Source organism: Choloepus didactylus, chromosome 3 (assembly GCF_015220235.1).
Source record: "Choloepus didactylus isolate mChoDid1 chromosome 3, mChoDid1.pri, whole genome shotgun sequence".
Classification (NCBI taxonomy): domain Eukaryota; kingdom Metazoa; phylum Chordata; class Mammalia; order Pilosa; family Megalonychidae; genus Choloepus; species Choloepus didactylus.
The window spans coordinates 55,381,992-55,402,610 of NC_051309.1; the positions used below are offsets into that span (position 1 = coordinate 55,381,992).

Sequence of the window (20,619 nt, forward strand, 5' to 3'; positions counted from 1 at the left end):
TTAAAATTTCTATGGAAAAATAAACACCAAAAAAAGACAAGTAATTTTTGAAAAATAAATAGTGAGAGATGTGATAAGGGACTTTCTTACCAGTTATTAGAATCCTCTATAAAGTATTCAATTATTTGTGTTCCATTGGAATGCTATTTTATTATGCATTCAATATATAGTACAAATGGATGCATGAAAGATAGAAAAGGCAAAGTAAGTTCTTTCAAGAAAATCAAGTAGATTATATGTGGTATATGGGTCAAGGAACCTTCCTAATCAATACTGGAAAGCCAAAAGTTATGAGAGAAAAGATAGATTTAACTATAAAATTTCGTAATTTTTAGGCAAAGGTAGCATAAAAATATACTAGACAATGATAAATTTGGGGAAACATATAATGCAGGTAATTTTTATAAAGATTTCTTATAATTTGACAAGAGAAACAAGAATAAACCAATAGGAAAATGGACAAAGGATATGAAAGGTTAATACCCAGAAAAGCAAATCCAAACTGCCAAGAAACATGGATAGATTCTCAATTACATCAAAAGTGAGGGGAACTCAAATTAAACTAACAATTTATTATTTTGTACCTACCAGATTGTCTAAAATTTAGAAGATTCATAACTCTTATTATGTAACATTATCACACAGCATGGATGGAATGTGAAATGTTACAGCCTTTAGAGGAAGCAGTCTTCCAATATCTATTAAAATTTAAGGTACATTTTAAGTAAATGTATAGATACAAATTTAAAATTTAAATTGTCTCTTCAGATCAGCAATCCCTTTACTGAGCCTCTCTTACAGAAATAAAATCACCCGAACCTAAGGACTCATACATACAGTATTTTTTGTTTTGCAAATTATCTGTGAATGCTATGATATATTTCCAACAATATGGGACTGGCTGAGTAAATTATATCCATAAGGTATAATATTATATAAATGAATTTGAGTTGTGCGTGTTGACAGGAAGAAGTCCAGAAGGTAGCATTAACTGAGAAAAGCATGATGCAGGAAAAAAATGATCAATGTAAAGCAATGATCCAAAAGTCCCTATGTGTGTATCTCTATATTATTGTAAAGCCATGGGCAAAAATAGGAAAGATACATACAAGATTAGTAATATTTATGAACATGCATGAGTGTGTGCTGTTTATATGTAAAGAAATCACCCAGGCAGTAGGAGGGACTCTGTTTCATATAACTTCTTCCTTTCCAGGAAAATTTGCTATTCCATTTGTACCCCTACCCCAACACATTCTCCAAGAAGAAATTTCTGACCCTGGAATTCCCATACTGATTCTAAGACTTCTCTTTCCATGGCATAGCCCTTCACCTCAGAGACAACACTCAGAAAGCGTTCAACATCCTTCTGGAAATCAACCCCTTTGGGGTTTCTATCTCAACTCCTTCTCATCCACACTACCTTTCTTGAAGTGCTCCCCAGGGCCTAGGGAAAACAAATCAGGCCATTTGGGGTCATGGCCCATCTCTTCCCACACCAGATAAGTCCAGAAGGTGAAGGGTTCCACTACAGGTACCTGAGAGAATGACCAATTGCCCTTTATGTCACAGATTTTAAAATTTTAGAGCTGGTAATCTCATTAGTTCAACTTGAACTATTCATTCAATGCAAGCACTCTCCAGATAGATGGCCACTTAGGGAGTATCTTGGGTGCTGTGAAACTTTCCTTCCTCCAAAGCTGGTGGCTCAAGGACATTTTTCTTTCAGCCATTCACTTCCTCATATCGTCCTTGTCTTTCTCAACACCCACCAATCCTAAAAGCTTAGAAGATTCTTTTCCCTGTTACTCTTTAGTTGTCTAAATCATGAATTCCTTCAGAGTCAAATATGAAGTAAAATACAAGAAGCCAAGAAAACTAACACAAGTTACCTTTCACCAGCCCACACTATTTACTGCTCATGATTCCATTACTTTCTTGATGTTTACAGAATTTTTGCTAGTTTTACATTCCAGGCTCACATCTGTCTGCCTCCTCCAGCCTCCTTTTTGTGGAGCAATTTCCGTCACTTCAAAGGAGGCTCCAGGTGCAGAGAAGACTTTAGGGGTGTGGTCCAGCCTCAGAGTCTGGCTCCTTTTCTTTACTAAATCATGTCTTCTCTTCATCTCTCTCCCAAGTCGACTTTTGGAGCCACTCCTAAATTCATTCATATGCTTTTGAACTCAGAGTGTGAGAAAGACTTGTTTTTTTTCCTCTTTCCCTAAATCATTTGACCCTAGTTTTGTCATAATGTTTCAAACTGATTAACTGTAGACAGAAACAAAAGAGAGAATTATATATAGCACTAAAGAGAAAATGCCACAATTTAAAGTGTGGTAAATAGGCTTTGGGATATTAGTATCATCATAGCCTCCAATGAATCATGGAGAAATAAAAAATAGTTGAGTTAAGCCATTAACTTTTGGGGTGTTTTGTTATGCAGCAATAGCTAACTGATGCTGTGCCCACCCTCCTTTGCAATGTGATGCTGTCTCTTCCTTCAAGAGGAAGGGGCCATTTCTCCATCCCCATGCATCTACTTGGACTGGTCTTGGGATGTCGTGAGAGTTCCAGAGCCTAGGCATTAAGAGTTTGCAGATTCCTTACCTTACCCTCTTGGAACCTTGGGCCTACCATACTGTAAAGAAACTCAGGCTAGCTTTGTGGTGAACAAGAAATCTTTGGAAGAGAATTAAGCCCTAGCCAACAGCCAGCACCAACTGCCAGACCCATCAGTGAGCCCATCTTGGACCTTCCAGCTGAAGGCAGCCTCATGGGTGATCCCAGAGGAAACCAGCAGGGGACCAGCATAGCCACCCCACAGCATGGTGAGAAATAATAAACGGTTCCTGTTGTAGCCACTGAGTTTTGGAGTGGTTTATAATGCAGCAATAACTGACTGATGCAGATGCTTTGACATTTTAATTCAGTAGTTACTCTTTTTGAGTTTTCTGTGTATAATGAGGCTCCTTTACTATTTTTCCCTTGGCAAATCTGGAAAACACATTCTCTACATGGACACAAATAACCCCCATATACTGTATACTTAAATGCTAATAGGAGACATAAGATTGCAAAGGCAGGCACTAGATACTATTTCTACTCTTCAGTATCCTGCACTCACGACAGCATCACTTAGTCAGTGGGTGGTCAGCATATGGTGACCAAATTATCTCATTTTGACACCTGTTGCCACTTTCATCTCATTTTCTTAGTACTTGGATGTGTCACAATATGAATGGTTTGGTTGATTTAGCTTACCTGGCTAGCAGATGTTCCCTGCTGCCTCAATTTCCTACATAGATTATTCCCAAAGGTACCAGCCTGGAAGAGGAGAGTGTCCTTCTAGCTGGTGGAAACCTGAGCTCATTGCTCAAAGGTGTAGTAGCAATAGTAGCAGTTAGCAGTAGCAGTAGCAGCAGCTAATAGCTGACATCTTATTAATGTGTCAATCATTATGCCAGTCACTTTACATGAATTAATTAATTTAGTTAATTAGTTCTGAAGCAGGTCCCATTATTTTTCATTTCCACTTTACAGATAAGGAAACTGAGAAACAGAGGAGTTAATTGATTTGCCCAATTTAACAGTTAGTTAAATGGCAGAGGCCTAACTCTTGGCAAACACCTTGGTTCTAAATGTGGCTCTGTATAGTTACCACTGTAACTTTAAACTAAGCAATATTGAATATAGTCATCTATAAAAGTTCCCTAACTAGAAGTTATCTGTAATTTACAATCTCCAAAACTTTGAGTTATCATTTGTACTTCTCATTAGTCAATAAGCAAGCATTACTGAAAGCATAATACATATATATATATATATATATATATATATATGAGCTTGTTCTAGGTAATAGGGAATTGTAAAATATAAAAGCTATAACACAAGAAATAACATTATATAAGAATCTTAGCTCTAAAAGTACTTACAGTATCATGAAGAGACCAGACTTACACAATGAAATGACCAAAGAGTAAAACAGGATGTGATAATAATAACAATAAAAGAGCAAAGTTCTGAGACCTCACCTACTTGCAGGGAAGAATCTGAGTCATATTTCAAACCTTCCTTTCTCCTTCTTGGAGCAAAACCACAGCTTTTCAGTTTTTGGGTTCACAGCACTAAAAGATGCTGCAACAGGCCAGACTAACCTGTGTTAGCAACTAGAATAATCTCCAGAAAAGAAAATTTACTTTGGGATTTAAGATGGTCAAAACTGATTACTTCTCAAGAGGCTTAGAAACCCAATGCTGTAAACACAGCTGGGGAAGCACTTGAATCTGGGTCCGTAAAAACTTCAGTGAATAAGCCATCCTTCTGCTTCATGACATGAACATTACACCATATACATGAATCTATACGAAAGCAGTAAATATTTTTATACATCTTTGTTCGGGAAGAGAAAAGAAGAATGGATAGAGACATGCCCACCCACATCATCTGCATGTGTAATGTAAATATCTTTCTTGTTTTGTTGAGGTAAGGGAGAAAGGCTTACATTCAGCCCAGCCACTAAATGGGAACACTGGGCTGTTATGTAACCAAACCTATAAAAATTACATTTATCTTCTCAAAATTTAGAACCCCAACAGAAGTGAATTTAATTGGATAAAAAATAAATGTTCTATTTGTTGACAGACTTGGACCAATTTCCTTTATATAGAATAATTTTGACTTATCAAGACCTTCTTATTTCTGGAAAGATGGAAACTATACTTTCACAGCTATTATCTCTGGTAGTGGGATCGAGTGTTGATTATTTATTCCTTTTGCCTATTCCTGTTTTTGAAGTTTTTCCAAATAAATATATTGTTTCATAATAAAAAAAATTATGATTTTTAAAGCAATCAACCTATTTTACTTTCCAAATGATAGACATCCCTATACCATTTAAATAAATTGCCCTTAACTTTGTCTACCAAATAAATCCTTGTCTTCTGTTCATTTTGAAACAAATTTTTCTTCCAAGAGAATTCTTATGATCAGTTTTCACTGGTTTCTAAAAATACATGTCAATGTTAAGAATTTTTGATGCAGGGCTCAAGTTGTGGAAAAACATTACTCTGAGGAGAAAAGAAATTATGCCCTAAAAATTTCTTTTTCAGATGACTTGCTGTGTAGTTAATTAGCAAGAGACACAAAAAGTACTTTCTAAAATAATAATGGCCCAGATACTTGCTCTTTGAGATAACAAGGCTCTGTTTTTGCAGGTGGCCTTCTACTCAAAGAACAAAAACTGGAAACATCCATTGAATTGCCCTGTTTACATGTGTTGAGTCATGCTAATGGAACAGAGCTAATCAAGCCTTGGGTACAGAGCCTTTTATGTAAAGGAAAAGGCCTAGGCTCAGCTTTGCTAAGCCTCATGCATACGCTTTTCATATATCAGTACAAAGGCACACAACTTCTTAAGGAGAACATCTAAGGCAGAGCTGGCCAATAGCAAGATAATGTAAGCCACAAATGCAAGCCACATGAGGAATTTTATGTTTTCTGGAAGCCACATAAAAAAAGTTAAAGGAAATAAGTAAATAATTTCGATTCCACATTTTATTTAGCTAAATATATTCAAAGTATTCAATGTTAAAAATATTGAACATTTATTTGGATATTTTCATTCCTTTTTTTTTTTTTAACTAAGTCTTTGAAATCCTGTATGTATTTTACATTTAATAGCACATCTCACTTTGGACATGTTTCAAGAGTGTAAGAACCATATGTATTTAGTGGCTACTTTATGGACAGTGCAACTCTTAAGAAGAAAATGTTATCACCAAATAAGATTATATCGTCTTCATTCTCTTTAAAGTATACAATGCAGTGGTTTTTAGTATATTCACAAGATTGTACAACTATCACCTCTATCTAATTCCAGAACATTTTCATCACTCCAAAAAGAAATCCATATCTATTAGCAGTCACTCCCTATTCTCCCCTTTCTCCAGCTCTAGCAACTATGAATCTATTTTCTATCTCTATGAATTTCTGTCTCTATGAATTTTAGACATTTCACATAAATGGAATCATGCAATCTGTGGCCTTTTGGGCAGACATCTCTCACTTAGCACAATACTTTCAAGGTTCATCCGTGTTGTAGCATGCATCTGTACTTCATTACATTTTATTGTTGAATAATATTCTACTATATGGATAAATCACATTTTGTTTATCCATTCATCTGATGGAGATTTGGGTTGTTTCCATTTTTTGGCTATTATGAATAATACTGCCATGAACATTTGTGTACTTTTTTTTTTTTGGTGGATGTCTGTTTTCAATTCTCTTGGGTATATACCTAGGAGAATTGCTGGGTCACATGGTAACTCTATGTTGAACATTTTGAGGAAGTGTCAAACTGTTTTCCAAAGTGACCGTACCATTTTACATCCCCACAGGCAATGTACAAAGGTTCCAATTTCTCCACATCCTTGCTAACATTTATTATTGTCTGTCTGCTTGGTTAGAGCCATCCTAGTATGTATGAAGTATAGGCCTTTTTTTTTTTTTTTAAACAAACTCAGAGTCAGCTGGTCTTCCCACTGATTAAGAAAATATAAAAACTGTGTTTAAAAAATGCAACAGATTTATGATATGTCTACAGATGTAAAAGATTAGAGTGTTAGCAGACACTTGTCCAGTTCACTTGTGATGAGACATATTGTGCCTTTGTTAAAAAGCAGCTTTATTTTGTCTGTATCACCAGCAAGTGGGGAAAGTTCCTTTAGTAATAATAATTAATACCTATTTGCAATTACTGAGTCATTTATATATATGTATATATATAGCTCATTTAATCTTCACCTTGGCCCTATTATTATTTTCATCTCCATTTTATAGATGAGGACTCTGAAGTATGGAGAAGAAATTTGAACCCAATTCCACAGCTTAGAATCCATGCTTTTAACTGCTGCATTAGTGAGGGTTCTCCAGAGTGACAGAACGAACAGGGACTACATATATGGAGAGGGAGAGGAAAAGAGAGAGAAGGGGTGGTGGGAGGTTGATTGGTTTATTATAAGGAATTGGCTCACATGATTCTAGGGCTGGCAAGACCAAACTCTGCAGGGTAGGCCACAAGCTGGAAACTGCAATATTGCAGTCCTTAGTCTGAATTCACCAGGGGAAGCTTGGGCTCTAGAAATTCCAGCAAGAGCCAATGTTGATGTTGAGGCAAAAATTCTTCCAACCAAACCTTGTGGATCACACTCCCTTTATCCAGTGTATGGATGAATGAGTAGAAGAATGGGGACAAAAACTAAATGAAAAATAGGGTGGGATGGGGGGATGATTTGAGTGTTCTTTTTTACTTTTATTTTTTATTCTTATTCTGATTCTTTCTGATGTAAGGAAAATGTTCAAAATTAGATTGGGGTGATGAATGCATAACTATATGATGGTACTATGAACAGTTGATCGTACATCATGGATGAATGTATGATATGTGAATATATCGCAATAAAACTGAATTTAATAAAAAAAAATTCTTCTGGCCTCTGAAACCTTCAGTTCTGGCTTTTAAGGCCTCCAATTGATTGCTTGAAATTGCCCACATTGTTGAGGGAATTCTCATTTGTAAGTTGTACATGCAACCAACTGATTGTAGATGCCATCAACTGATTGTACACACAAATCCCATACCCAAAATACCCTCACCATAGCAAACAGGCCAGTGCATGACCAAACTACTGCACACCATAACCTAGGCAAGTTGACAAAGGAAATTAACCATCACAACCATCAGAGCGTTTCCTCATTATTTGTTAATACCCTGACAGGAAAGTGATTAGTGCTCTCCTTTAGGTCAGCGATTCTCAAGGTGTGGTCCCAAAATCAGCAACATCTGCATCATCTGGGATTGTGTTAGAAATACAAACTCTTGGATTCAATACGAGATTTACTGAATCCCAAACTCAAGCTGTGGGGCGCAGCAATCTGTATTTTAATGAGCCCTTCAGGTGATTCTGATGCACCTTAAAGTTTCAGACTCTAGAGCAAACATATCATATGACCAAAGTTTATCAGAAAAACTCTTATGGGTCAGACACTGCTAGGTGTTGAGTGTGTTCAGTTTGAGGACCCAAACAGAAAAAGACATAACTCTCCTCCTAGTGCTTATAATAGAGTAAACATGATGATGGATGAGTCAGCATTACCCTTTAGTATAACACACTTCAAGTCAAAGTATGCATGTGATGCTCCACCCAGGGAGGCCAGAAAAGGGAAACCCAGTGGAAATGACTTGAGATCCCAATAAATGTAGAAAACCAATGTTAGTTTAAAGATATTCAAGTACATTTGCTGCTCCATGTTGTTTTCAAGAGAGAATCCAAATTCCATTGCATGGTCTACAAAACACCTTATTAAATGGTGTCTGCTTATGTCCCCAGGTTATTTCTCCTTCAACTCCTTGCTACTCAAAATGTGGCCCCAAAAGCATATTGATACCACCTGGGAGATTGTTAGCAATGCAGAATTTCAGTGCCCATTCCTGAACAATGGAATCAGAATCTGCATTTTAACAGGTGATATATTAAAGTTTGAGAAGCGCTGCTGTAGCAACTATGAAGGACTTGGAATTCTCCTAACCTGCTACATTCTGTTTTCTCTGCAGTGCCCTTCTTGGAATTCTTTCTTCTTTGTCTTGGCTGACCCCCAAACATTCTTGCTGTTTGCCTACTTTAATGCATATTCTGACTGTGGGCTACTGTTTGTTTGTTTTATATGTTTGTCTTTGGTACTAGATTGTGAGCTTTCAATGGCAGAGGGACTTTTATTTTCTCTATAAATTGCAAGTATTCAGGACCTATTCATTTCCTTGCATATAATGCATGCTCAATCAATGTTCACTTGATGAAACAGTAGATGGATGAATGAGATGTACCCCATATGCCATGTAGGTAAGACTTCAGTGAATTTTACCTAAGGACTTCCATTCTACTCTGTCACAGTCACCTAACTCTAGTCAGTTATCTAGTTAGTCAAACAGGATCGGATGGACAATTGGGGAAGGAGATTGGGATGTGGCTAGGGTTTTAAAAAGAAATGTAGTTTGTGCTTTTGAAAAGTTTAAATAATTTCTCATTGTATTTTGGTTTACTGGCTCCCACTATAAAAAGAAAGAGGCAGTGACATGGAGTGAGCACTGAGTTGAGAGCTGGGTTCTAAGTCTGGCGCCAATCAGCAGTGACTTGCTTTGGGGTTTTCATTTCACTTCTCTGGCCCTCTAGTCTCCTCATCAATCAGTGAGGGAGTTGGACCAAGCATTCCCATAGATCCTTGGAAATGGGCCCCTTTGAAAATGAAGAGTTTATTTGGACAGGCTTCAGGAGGTTAATAATCAGTTTTCATAATCTATTTTATAGCGAAATTATACTAAGTTATATGTTTCCTCCTATTTCCCTAGATATTTAGGAAAATATTTACTTTATTGTATGTTTAGTTTTTCAAGAGGAGGAAAACATTTAATGGAATCTGCTTTGGAAAGATGTCATGCAGGTGGTAAGCCAGGAAGAGTGGATGTCAATCAAGAAAGCTGGCATTTGTGATAAATCCAACTTTGTTCTAAGTGATTAAGTTCTTTGGAAAATCTATTGACTTTTCAAAGAGTGCATGGATTAGAAAATACTGACGATTTTCAGAACACTGGCCTTGCATTTTAATGCCCCGGTGTGGTGGGAGTGAACAGTAAACCACTGTTGGCATACACTGGGCCACTCATCACATATGAAGTATGTTGACCTGACCGGCCTGGGGAGACTACAGCTCCCCTTGTTTCCTGCATCACTCCCCCTGCCGAAGGGCGAGCAATGGACCATTATCTCTGTCTCTGACATCTGAAGAGAGAATCTGAATACCAGGAAGGAAGTTTTCCAAATCAGTATAAAAACAAAATCCTCTTATTACAACAGGATACAGTAAAGAAAACAAAAGAGGAAGCTCATGAGAGGGAAAAGGTTTAAAGTGTAAATGAAAAATACTTCCGAGAAAAACAAGAGACCCCTAATGCAGTGAAGTGACTTGTATTTACTGGAAAAAACCTCATTGCTGGAGCAACTGGACTACAGGAGAAGGGCTGACACATATGTAAAGCTGAGATGATTGCTCACCCTTATCTATGTCTCAGGGCTTTAAAATCTAACCGATGTAACTGGAAGTCAACAGCATTTTCTTTCACAATTTCTTGTCTCTTAGACACGAATAATAATGCCCTTCTTGCGGAGGGGAGTTTTAATGAGTTTTGCTTAGAGTGAATATAGTTGCACAAGAAAGGTGGAAACAACTTGGCTTTTCATAACCCAGAGATTAGAGCAAATGTTTTAGGGCAATATTCAGCCATAAAGAGCTTTACAAACTTATCCTAGCTCAGGGCTAGAAACGATTTTAAAACGGTGTGCTACTATCATCACTTGGAATTCATCAGCCTAGCTTGAGCACACTGTGTGAGTGGAATATATTAAAGTTGGCCAATGTGAATAGCTTGACTAAAATGTGGGCTAACTTCATCTCCATTACACACGAGAATGGGAGGGGAAAGAGGTCTGACTCCATATACCATGTATGGCTATGAGTCAAGAGTAATTCTTATACAAATCATATGTGCTTCCTAGATTTTTATCAAGAGTATTGTAACATAATTTTAACCAACTGAATTTGCAATTGAAATAGTAAGGATGTGTTTTATTTCTGTTTAAGTTCCTGCAAAATTATTATAGGTATCAACAGATTTCTATGTAGTCTTCATATAATCTTCACCCAAACAACTTGATGTGGTGGGTCTACTATTATCCCATTTTACAGAAGGGCAAACTGAAGCCTAGAACAGTTAGATAGCTTACCCAAGGTTGTATAGTTAATGGGTGGCAAAGCCAGAATTTAAAACCAGGTCTGTCTGCTCTCCCTAGAGCTCAATTTCAAGGTTTTGAACTTCATCTAGTTCAAAAATACAATCTTGCATTGAAAGATCTATAGATAGGCAGTTATTCCTCAAGGAATACAGATTTTTTTCAAATCCCAAATTATTCCTGTAACACGTTTTTAAGCATTCCTTTCTACTTGCCTCTAAAAGCTGGGCAGATGAGCTCCTCCAGGCTCTATCTCTCACGCACCCTTTTCTCCGTTACAGATAGGCTTAGGTTTCCCTTATTTTTAATAGTCCTTTACCTGAATCTTTCACACTTGTTAACCATTATCCTATTTGTCTCCTCTCTTTCAGGATAAATAGTATTTTTAGATGTGCGGTCATGGCCTTCACTACCCACTCTCCAACTCGAATGAAACTATACTCTCAGGGTGCTCATGATCTCCAACTACCAAATCTCCAAGTCTTCCAAGTTGCCTCTCACCTTGACCTTCCTGCAGCATTTAGCACTACAGATCATCCACCTCTTAGAGAATTACATGTGCATATTAGGCACTCAAAAATGTATCAGGTGATTGATTAAATGAACTATTCAAATATTTTCTGAGTTCTTAAACATGATGCATATGTGGCTAAAGAGCAGGGAAAATTTTTACATAAAAACGCATTTATGAATTTTTAAGGAAATCATAGAAAGATTATTTGAGTTAAGGAAAACAACCCAACATTGCAGCATTAGCCCTTCTTAACAGAGTAAGAATAACTTTAATTGTTTTTAAAAGAATTATATATTTTCAAGATAAGTATTTTTAAAATATATAGGCAGGCCATATGCAAAATTTAACTCAAAACGGATCAACTAAGTGTAAGAGCTAAAACTGTAAAACTCTAGAAGAAAACAATGGAGTAAATCTTCATAACCTTGTATTAGGCAACAATTTCTTGGATATGACTTCACTAGCACAAATGACAAATGAAAAAATAAGTTGAGCTTCATCAAAATTAAAACTTTTATGCTTCAAAGGAAACCACCAAGAAAATGAAAAGACAATCTGAGGATGTGAGAAAATATTTGCAAATCATATATCAGATATGCATTTGCCTGTATTCAGAATATATAAAAAACTTGTACAACTTAACAATAAAAAGACAAATAAAATGATTTAAAAATGGGCAACAGATTTAAACAGACATTTCTCCAATGAAGATATACAAATGGCAAGTTCATGGAAAGATATTAGGGAAATGCAAATCAAAGCCACTAGAAGATACCACGTCACACCCACTGGGACAGCTAAAATACAAAAGACAGACAATAAGTGTTGGCAAGGTTGGGGAGAAATTGGAACCCTCGTAGGTTACTGGTGGAAATGTAAAATGGCATGGCCACTTTGGAAAACAGTTTGGCTCTTCCTCAAAATATTCAACATAGAGTTACCATGTGACACAGCAATTCCTCTTCAAGGTATATACCCAACAGAATGGAAAACTTGTATACAAATGTTCATAGTAGCATTATTCATGATCGCCAAAAGGTGGAAACAACCCAAATGTCCATCAACTGATACATGTATAAACAAAATGTTGTATATCCATACAATGGAATATTATTTGGCAAAAAATAGGAATAAAGTACTGACATATACTACAATGTGGGTGAACCTTGAAAACATTGTGCTACGTCAAAGAAGCCTGACACAAAAGGCCACACATTGCTTGATTACATTTATATGAAATTCCAGCATTGGAAAATCCTCAGAGACAGAAAACAGATTCGAGGTTATGAGTGGGTGGAGAGAGGGAGGAATAGGGAGTGACTACTAATGGGTATGGGATTTTTCTGGGAGATGATGAAACTCTTCTGAAATTGATAGTGGTGATGGTTGCACAACCTTGTGAATACACTAAAAACCACTGACTTGTACACTTCAAAGGGAGAATTATATAGTATGTGATTTATGTCACAATAAAGCTCTTAAAAAGAAAATAATAATAAGTAGGCATTAGCTATCTTCAAACTGGTATTCAGCTGGGAGTTTTTCCCTGGGCTGTCTGTTCCTTCCCTTTGTATCCAGCTAGTGATATGACAGATTTTCATGAATGCCAGGAACTGACCCAAACAAACCAAAGCAAAAAAGCACCTTTCACAGTCTTTGCGAATTGGCTCTGTTTTGGTTGGTGGCCCCCTTCAGAGCTCAGCCTCCCATCAAGAAGATCGACCGGAGGCAAATGCCAAGTCCAGGGTCCTGTCTGTCTTACCTGTGCAGCCTGGTACCACAGAGCCTGCTTCTTTCCCTTGGCTGGTGCTTGTCAGTAGTCTTAGGAAGAACCGTGTTCAGAGTTTATAGGAGTTTGAATGGAAGCCCTCTCTACTCCCTTTGAAATAGATTTTTACCCCTTCCTGGGAGCTATCTAGTGTGACTTAATACAGGTAGTCCTCTGCCCCAGGCCAGTTTGATTTGTTTTTTTTTACTATTTTAATGTCTGCAGTGTGCTTCCCTGCCTTCAGGACAAATTCTGGGAGGGTAAGCCCCAGGCAAGTTTTCCACTGTAGTTTTTCAGACTTCCTCCCAACGGATTGGCACTGACATACAGGCACCCCAGTATGCATGTAGGGTTACTCTGCTCCCCCCGGAACTCAGCCAGGAACCTACAATGGAGCACAGGCTGGCTCCAGCCAATGTTGTGGAGGGGTGGGGGAGGGGCCAGCAAGGGCACCAGGAGCTGCTTCTATGGCATCTGAAACAGCGTTTTCTTGATTCCACATTTGCCCAGTTAATGCAGCCCTTTTTGTCTTAACAGCTCTGTTAAGAAAAACCCTGTAGTTTTGAGGAATGTTACTGTCTTTTAGATTCCTCTGCTGCATTTGCCTGAAGGAGATTGGAACAAGGGCCACCTCAGAGATGGGCCCCAGCAATCTGAAATAGCTGATCAAAAAGTGATTAGCAATCAGACACACATCCTCAGAGTTCGGAGGACTAAGTCTTTATGTCCCACCCTGGCAGTACATGCTATGAGGGGCCTGGGCTGTAGTCCCCACTGCTGCCTGACATGAGGCTGGCGGATGGGGGATGGTAGCCACAATGTGGAGGGTGAAACTCACCAGAATTTACCAGCCTCTTCCTCCCGCTGTTCTTGGTTGCTGCACCATGTTTCTCTAGACTGCAGAGTTTTGAAATAGTTGATTCAGACAGTTCCTATTAGTTCAATAGTTGTTTTGGTAGAGGGACTGGTTGCTGGAGCTTTTACTCCACCATCTTCCCACAATCCCCTCCTCATCTCTAGATTTTGAAGCTTTGCTCCGGCCCCACACCCACCTCTTTTACTTCCTGCGGGAGGATTTGATAATGGGCATTCAATAGGAGTGCCTAGTTCTGGGTCAAGTGGACACAGGATTTACATAATTCTGACTTCACAAGTCTCAGGAAAACTGCCTTTACAAAGCAACCAAAAGAGAAGATCCCTGAGTATCAGTTCACAACACTCCAACTCGAAGGCAGTTTTCTTAAGTGCCTGTTCACATTGTCAAGTGGGAGTGAAAATTAAATTTTTTTAGAAACAGAATCATCTCCAGAATTTCTATATAGACACAGTTTAGAGGCAGCAGTTTGGTTGGAAGGGTGGTGGCCTTTCAAGAAAAGTAGAAGACTTTTCTTGAAGCTGTGTTTACTCACTTGCTTCTCAAGGTTTATCTGAGCTGACTTGGGAGCTATTTGAGACGGAGGTGGGGGTGGGAGTTGCTGAAGCCCCTCCTCCCTGACCCCAGCCATCCCTTGGTGCAGCCATGGACAACAACCAGGACTTGAAGCTGTCCTTAACAGAAGCCAGAATAATGACTACAAGCTCCTGGCAACCAAGAGGCAGACTGAGTTCAGGCCAACTCCAGCAAAGGGGCTGAGGTCAGTGCTAAAAGCTCATTTTGGTTCCTTCTCCCTTCGCTTTAGGCTCTCTTTTCAAAAACGTCCCAGGCAGTGCCAAAGCTTGGCTTCATTCCAAGACCTGGAAATAAAGTGTGTTGTAAAAGAGGCAGTCTGCTCTCCAAATGGTTCAGCTGCCCTGCAAGGCTGCTGTGAACCAGCGGCAAAGTCATTCACCCCATCCATGAAGCAGCCGAGCTGAACTGGAGGCGAGGGACAGGCTCAGACCTGGGAGATGGGGAAAAAGACATAAACTCTCTGGGTTTGCTCAATCTTTGGAGGCAGTTGGGGACAGGGATGGTCGGTCTGTGCCTCTCCCTAGTGGACAACAGTGAGGACCACACTCCTGACTTGGATAGAGACCTTTGTGTTTGTTCGTTTGTTTGTTTGTTTGTTTTTTACATTACAGGTGCACCTTGGCTTGATTTTTCAAACAGATGTTACTGTTTTGGAAAAAAAAAAAGAGATCTTCTCTAAGTATCCACAATAAACACCATAAATATCTGTTTCCCTCATTCCTCCAAAATACTGTTCCATTGAAAAGCCCAAATCTACACAATGTATTTATACTGTTTCTATTATGTTTGTTGGTCCAGGAAAAAAAAAAAAAAAAAAAACTTCAATCATTTTTGGAAATATGAATGTTTTCCCATGAAAATAACCTAATTAAAAATAAATTAAAAGGTAATACTCTGAGGGGTTTCCCTTTTCCCTGAAACTGTGTATTAGTTCAGTAGCTTCTGTTTAAAACACAGGCTTTTAAATTAATAACAAGACTCTAAAACCTCTTGTAACTCAGACTTGGATGTTTCTATCAGCCTTTAGCAGTTTGGAGAGGGAGTCAGGATCCGGCATCAGAACCATACACCAAGCTGGGTCAGGTCTCAGTGGCCATAGAGACTGGCTTGGTGGAGTGATTGGGTGGACAACAAGACAACTGGACAGAACCAGAACTATGTGGTAAGGACCAGTGGGCCATAGTCTAGGTCAACATGGAGATATGTACATGTGTGTGTGCACACATATGTGCCTGTGTGTGTGATGGGTGGGAAGGGAGTGCAGAAGGCCATGGATGTGAGGATGCTACTACTTGGAGACAATTTCAGAATCCAGTAGATGGTCCTCACTGGGGCCAGTGTACCCAGTAGGGGAGGGAGAAGAGGAGTGGGTGAGATAAAGCAGGAGCCTAAATTGTCTTGCCTGGGTAAATTAATCCTGGGTCTAATTTCAGGAAAAAACAATCCCCTTCTCTAGCCACCATTTTTTGGGAGGAGAATGGAGCCTCCTTGTGGACCTCCAACAGAAAGCTGCTAAGGAAGACCTGAAGAAACAAAATAACTCCTAAACAATCTGGTTTAACTTCACATTTTATAAGAAATGTGAGCAAACTGGATATTTGCTGCCAAACTAATAGTGAGTATCTCTTCTTTTCACCTCTGCTTCTACTGTCCATGGAGGCCTCTTTTCTGAACACTGTTCCAAATCTCCCCAACCTGACATGCTTCCCCTTGGTATGATTTAAAAACTCACTGAACCAGTGGTTCTCCACCTAGGGTGCACGTTAAAAGCATCTGGGGAGCTTTAAGAAAAACAGCTCATGTCAGGCCCCCACCCAAGACCAATCAAATCAGAATCCCTGGGGGGTGGGATCCAAGTGTGGGTATTTTTTCAAATGCTCCAGATGATTCTAATGTATAGGCCCAAACTGATAAATGAATGTCCGATGCAGTGATTCACAATCCTGGCTGCAATGAGTATCACCAAGGGACTTCAGAAAAAATCCCCAGCTAATCAATTCAGAATCTCCCTGGAAGTGGAGCCCAGGAATTGGCCATTTTTTAAGTCCTTGAGAATCTTTGGCTTAGTGCAATTCCACAGTTCTTGCCTATTTGAAAGTTTTTAATAAAGCCTGCTGGAGTAAAGAAAAAGAAAAGAGAGTGGAGAAAGAGATGGTGATTATTTGGTTTGCTAAAGCTGACAAAAATGCAATATACCCTTTACAATGGGGATTTATTAACTTACAAGTTTGCAATTCTTAGGCCATGAAAACGTACACATCAAGGCATCAGCCTGGACTCTGAAGATAGGACGGCAGCATCTGGGACAGCTCTGTCATATGGGAAGGCACCTGACACATCTGCTGGTCTCTCCTGGATTCCATTGCTTCCAGCTTCTGGCTTCAGTGTCTTTCTCTCTGAGCTTCTGTGTGTTTTCTCTTTTAGCTTCTGTCTCTCTTAGCTTCTGTGTGTCCTTCTCTCCAAACTTCTCTGGGTCTTTATTCTGTACTTTATTCCCTTATAAAGGATTCCAGTATGAGGATTAAGATCCACCTTGAATGAGGTGGATCACAACTCAATTGAAATGATCTAATCAAAAGTTCCCATCTATACTGCAAAGGAGAGGCTAAACCTGCCTATAATTGTGCCTAAGTGCCTCCTCCCAAATGCCTCTTTGTTGCTCAGATGTGGCCCTCTCTCTCTAGCTAAGCCAACTTGGCAGGTGAAATCACTGCCCTCCCCACTGCGTAGGATCTGACTCCCAGGGGTGTAAATCCCCTTAGCAACATGGAATATGACTCCCGGGGAGGAATGTAGACCCAGCATCGTGGGATGGAGAACATCTTCTTGACCAAAAGGGGGATGTGAAAGGAAATGAAATGAGCTTCAGTGGCAGAGAGATTCCAAAAGCAGCCGAGAGGTCACTCTTACGCACAATATAAACCACCCTTTTTAGGTTCTAATGACTTGGAATAGCTAGCAGTAAATACCTGAAACTATCAAACTGCAAGCCAGAACCCCTGAATCTTGAAGACAACTGTATCAAAATATAGCTTATGAGGGATGATAATGTGATTGGGAAAGCCATGTGGATCACACTCCCCTTTGTCCAGTGTATGGATGGATGAGTAGAAAAATGGGGGCAAAAAAAAAAAAAAAGGTCACATCTACAGTTGGTCTACACCCACAGGAATGGATTAAAAGAACATGATCTTTTCTTGGGTATATACAGCTTCAAACCATCACAGTGATATATATAAGAATGCTGTGAAGTTGAAGCCAAAGATCCTGAGACCTCTGGTTCTTCTAATCCATTGAATCTTGACCTGGAGGGGAGGCAGGAGAGCACTGAGGGGAGCAGGACAGTGTTGGTGGCGGACTTAGGGTGGCGTTATCACAGGGCTTCCCCCAGTGTGACATCTGCAAGCTGAGGTTGGTGACTACAGTGGCCTCATGCTTTGCACCTGACACTGGGGCTCAGAATTGGGTCTTCAGTGACCTTCTCCCTTCCCTCTCACCAGAATCTGCCAGAGGCTGGAAGCTGAGTGTGTAGTGGATACCACTGTCCTGCTCAGATCCCCTTTGCTGGGCTCAGAACCCCTCTCTGGCTGCTGCAAGTGTCGCTATTAATGGCTTACAACTGCCTCCTTCTCCAGAGAACTGCCTTCTGCTAAGCAGCTGCCCTGAGATGTTACTACCCCCCTTCAAGTCCCCCCCTCACCCCCCCCACAACATCCTTCACCCTGGCCAAGTGGGACAGCCCACAACCAATGACTGACTGACATGAGGGTCCAAATGTCCAGGTGCCCTATCACAAGGCAGGATGAATTCTGAGGTGCAATTCATGTTCCCTGTTGGATCAGGCTAAAGCTAGAGTCCAGCTGAGTCTACATCCTTGCTTAGCATTTTCCCGTGCCCTATCTTTCTTCCCTCCCTCCCCTTCTGATAACACTCCCTCAAGAAACCCTTTTTACAAGAATTTTCTTCTCAAGCTCTGCTTCCAGATAACACGTCCCCAGACAAGTAGTGATTAGATAATATGAGGGTGTTGGGGAGGGTGGGGTGGAAAAAATATGGACTTTGGAGTCAGCTATATCTGGATTCAGTCCCAACTTCATCATGTACTAGCTGTGTGAAACCAGCTAGTTTCCCAAATACTGTGATACTCATTTTTTTCCTCTATGTAATGTAGGATGATTGCCCATCTCTTGCAGGATTGTTGTGGTGATTAAATTAAACACCCTTGGCACATAGTAGGGATTCAGTAATGTCAACTTCCCTTGCCTACAGAAACTTTCATACCACCTCCCTCCAAGCTTGGTCCCCCACTGTTCTCTTTGGTCCCCCATCCGCTATGATGTTCTTAACCTCCCCATTCTCTTTCTCTGTCTTTCGTTTTGTATCTTTGTTTTGGTTTGTTAAAGCTGATGAAATGCAATATGCCAGAAATGGGTTGGATTTTACAATGGGAATTCTTAACTTACAATTTACAGTTCTTAGGCTGTGAAAATGCCCAAATTAAGTCATCAACAGGATTACCTGGACTCAGGAGACAGGCTTCTGGTATCCGGGACAGCTTTGTCACATGGGAAGGCACATGGCCCGTGTCTGCTGGTTTCTCTACCAGGTTTCATTGCTTCAGCTTCTGACTTCAGTGGCTTCCTTTCTGAGCTTCTGTGTGCTTTTTCTGTCTTTTTTCTGCTTATAGAGGACTCCAGTAAGAGGATTAAGACCAACCCTGAATGAGATGGGTCACGTCTCAACTGAAATAGCCTATTCAAAGGGTCCCACCCATGGTAGTTCTACACCCACAGGAATGGATTAAAAGAACACAGTCTTTTCTAAGGTACTTAACAGCTTCAAACCATCACAATCTTCTTCTTCTGTTTTCTTTAAACAGTTTTATTCACATACCATGAAATCCATCCAAAGTGTACAATCAATGGGTCTTGGTATAATCACAGAGTTGTGCATTCATCACCACAATCAATTTGAGAACATGCCGATTGCTCCAAAAAGAAAACTTTCATACTCCTTAATATCCCCTTATTATTGAACTTAGCATTGTTATAGTACCTTTGTTATAATTGATGAAAGAATACCACAGTATTATTGTTAACTATAGTCCATAGTTTGCATTAGTTGTATTTTTCCCATATACCACCTATTATTAACACCTTGTACTAGTGACGTACATTTGCTCTAATTCATGTAAGAACATTCTTATATTCATACTATTAATCACAGTCATCTTCCACTACAAGGTTCACTGTGTTATGCTGTCCCATGTTTTAGTCTCTAACTTTCCTTTTAATGACATATACGACTCTAAGTTTCCCCTTTCAACCACAATCACACTCATAATTCAGCACTGTTAATTATATTTACAGTAGTATGCTACTATCACCTCTATCCATTTCCAAACATTTACAATCAACATTGTTAAAAATTCTGTACAAATTGAGCATCAGCTCCCTACTCTACCCTCATTTTATCTACTTGTAATCTATACTCTAGATTTTAACTCTAAAATTTGCTCATTATAATTAGTTCATACTAATAAAATAATACAATATATGTCCTTTTGTGACTGGCTTATTTCACTCAACCTAATGTCCTCTTATATTTTCTTTCTTACTATCACCTCTTCCCCAGGATATTTTCATCTCATTTTTTGAGTATTTTTCATTTCCTAAGACCATGATAAACTAATATGAATGTAAAGCAATACCCAGAAATACAAATCCTGTTCTGAGGGCTATAGCCAGGGAAGTTGCTGTGAGATTATCAGTTTTTGTCAGCTCAGCAGAGTTGGGTTGGGTTCATTTTTGTAAACAGGACTCTTGAGGGGCTGGTTTGTGGCTTTTCCTGAACTGGTGTTTAGCCAGGGAAGGGTGTACTATTTTCCTAGCAAGATTAAAATAAAGGCCATTAAAAACCAGTCATACTAGTACTTGACATAAGAACCCTCCTCAGTCTTCCTCACGGAGGCCAAATGCCCTGCAGTCAGGACATTAGACAGGAGTTTACTGGCCCAGCCACATACTGGTTGTGGGACTTTGGG

General features: G+C 39.4%; 1 protein-coding gene across 2 annotated transcripts in view; it reads right to left on the bottom strand.

The window, feature by feature from the left end:
• The window catches only part of LNX1 (ligand of numb-protein X 1), a 236,108-nt gene that overhangs the window by 190,931 nt on the left and 24,558 nt on the right, over positions 1-20,619 (bottom strand). The gene's annotated exons all lie outside the window — the stretch shown is intronic.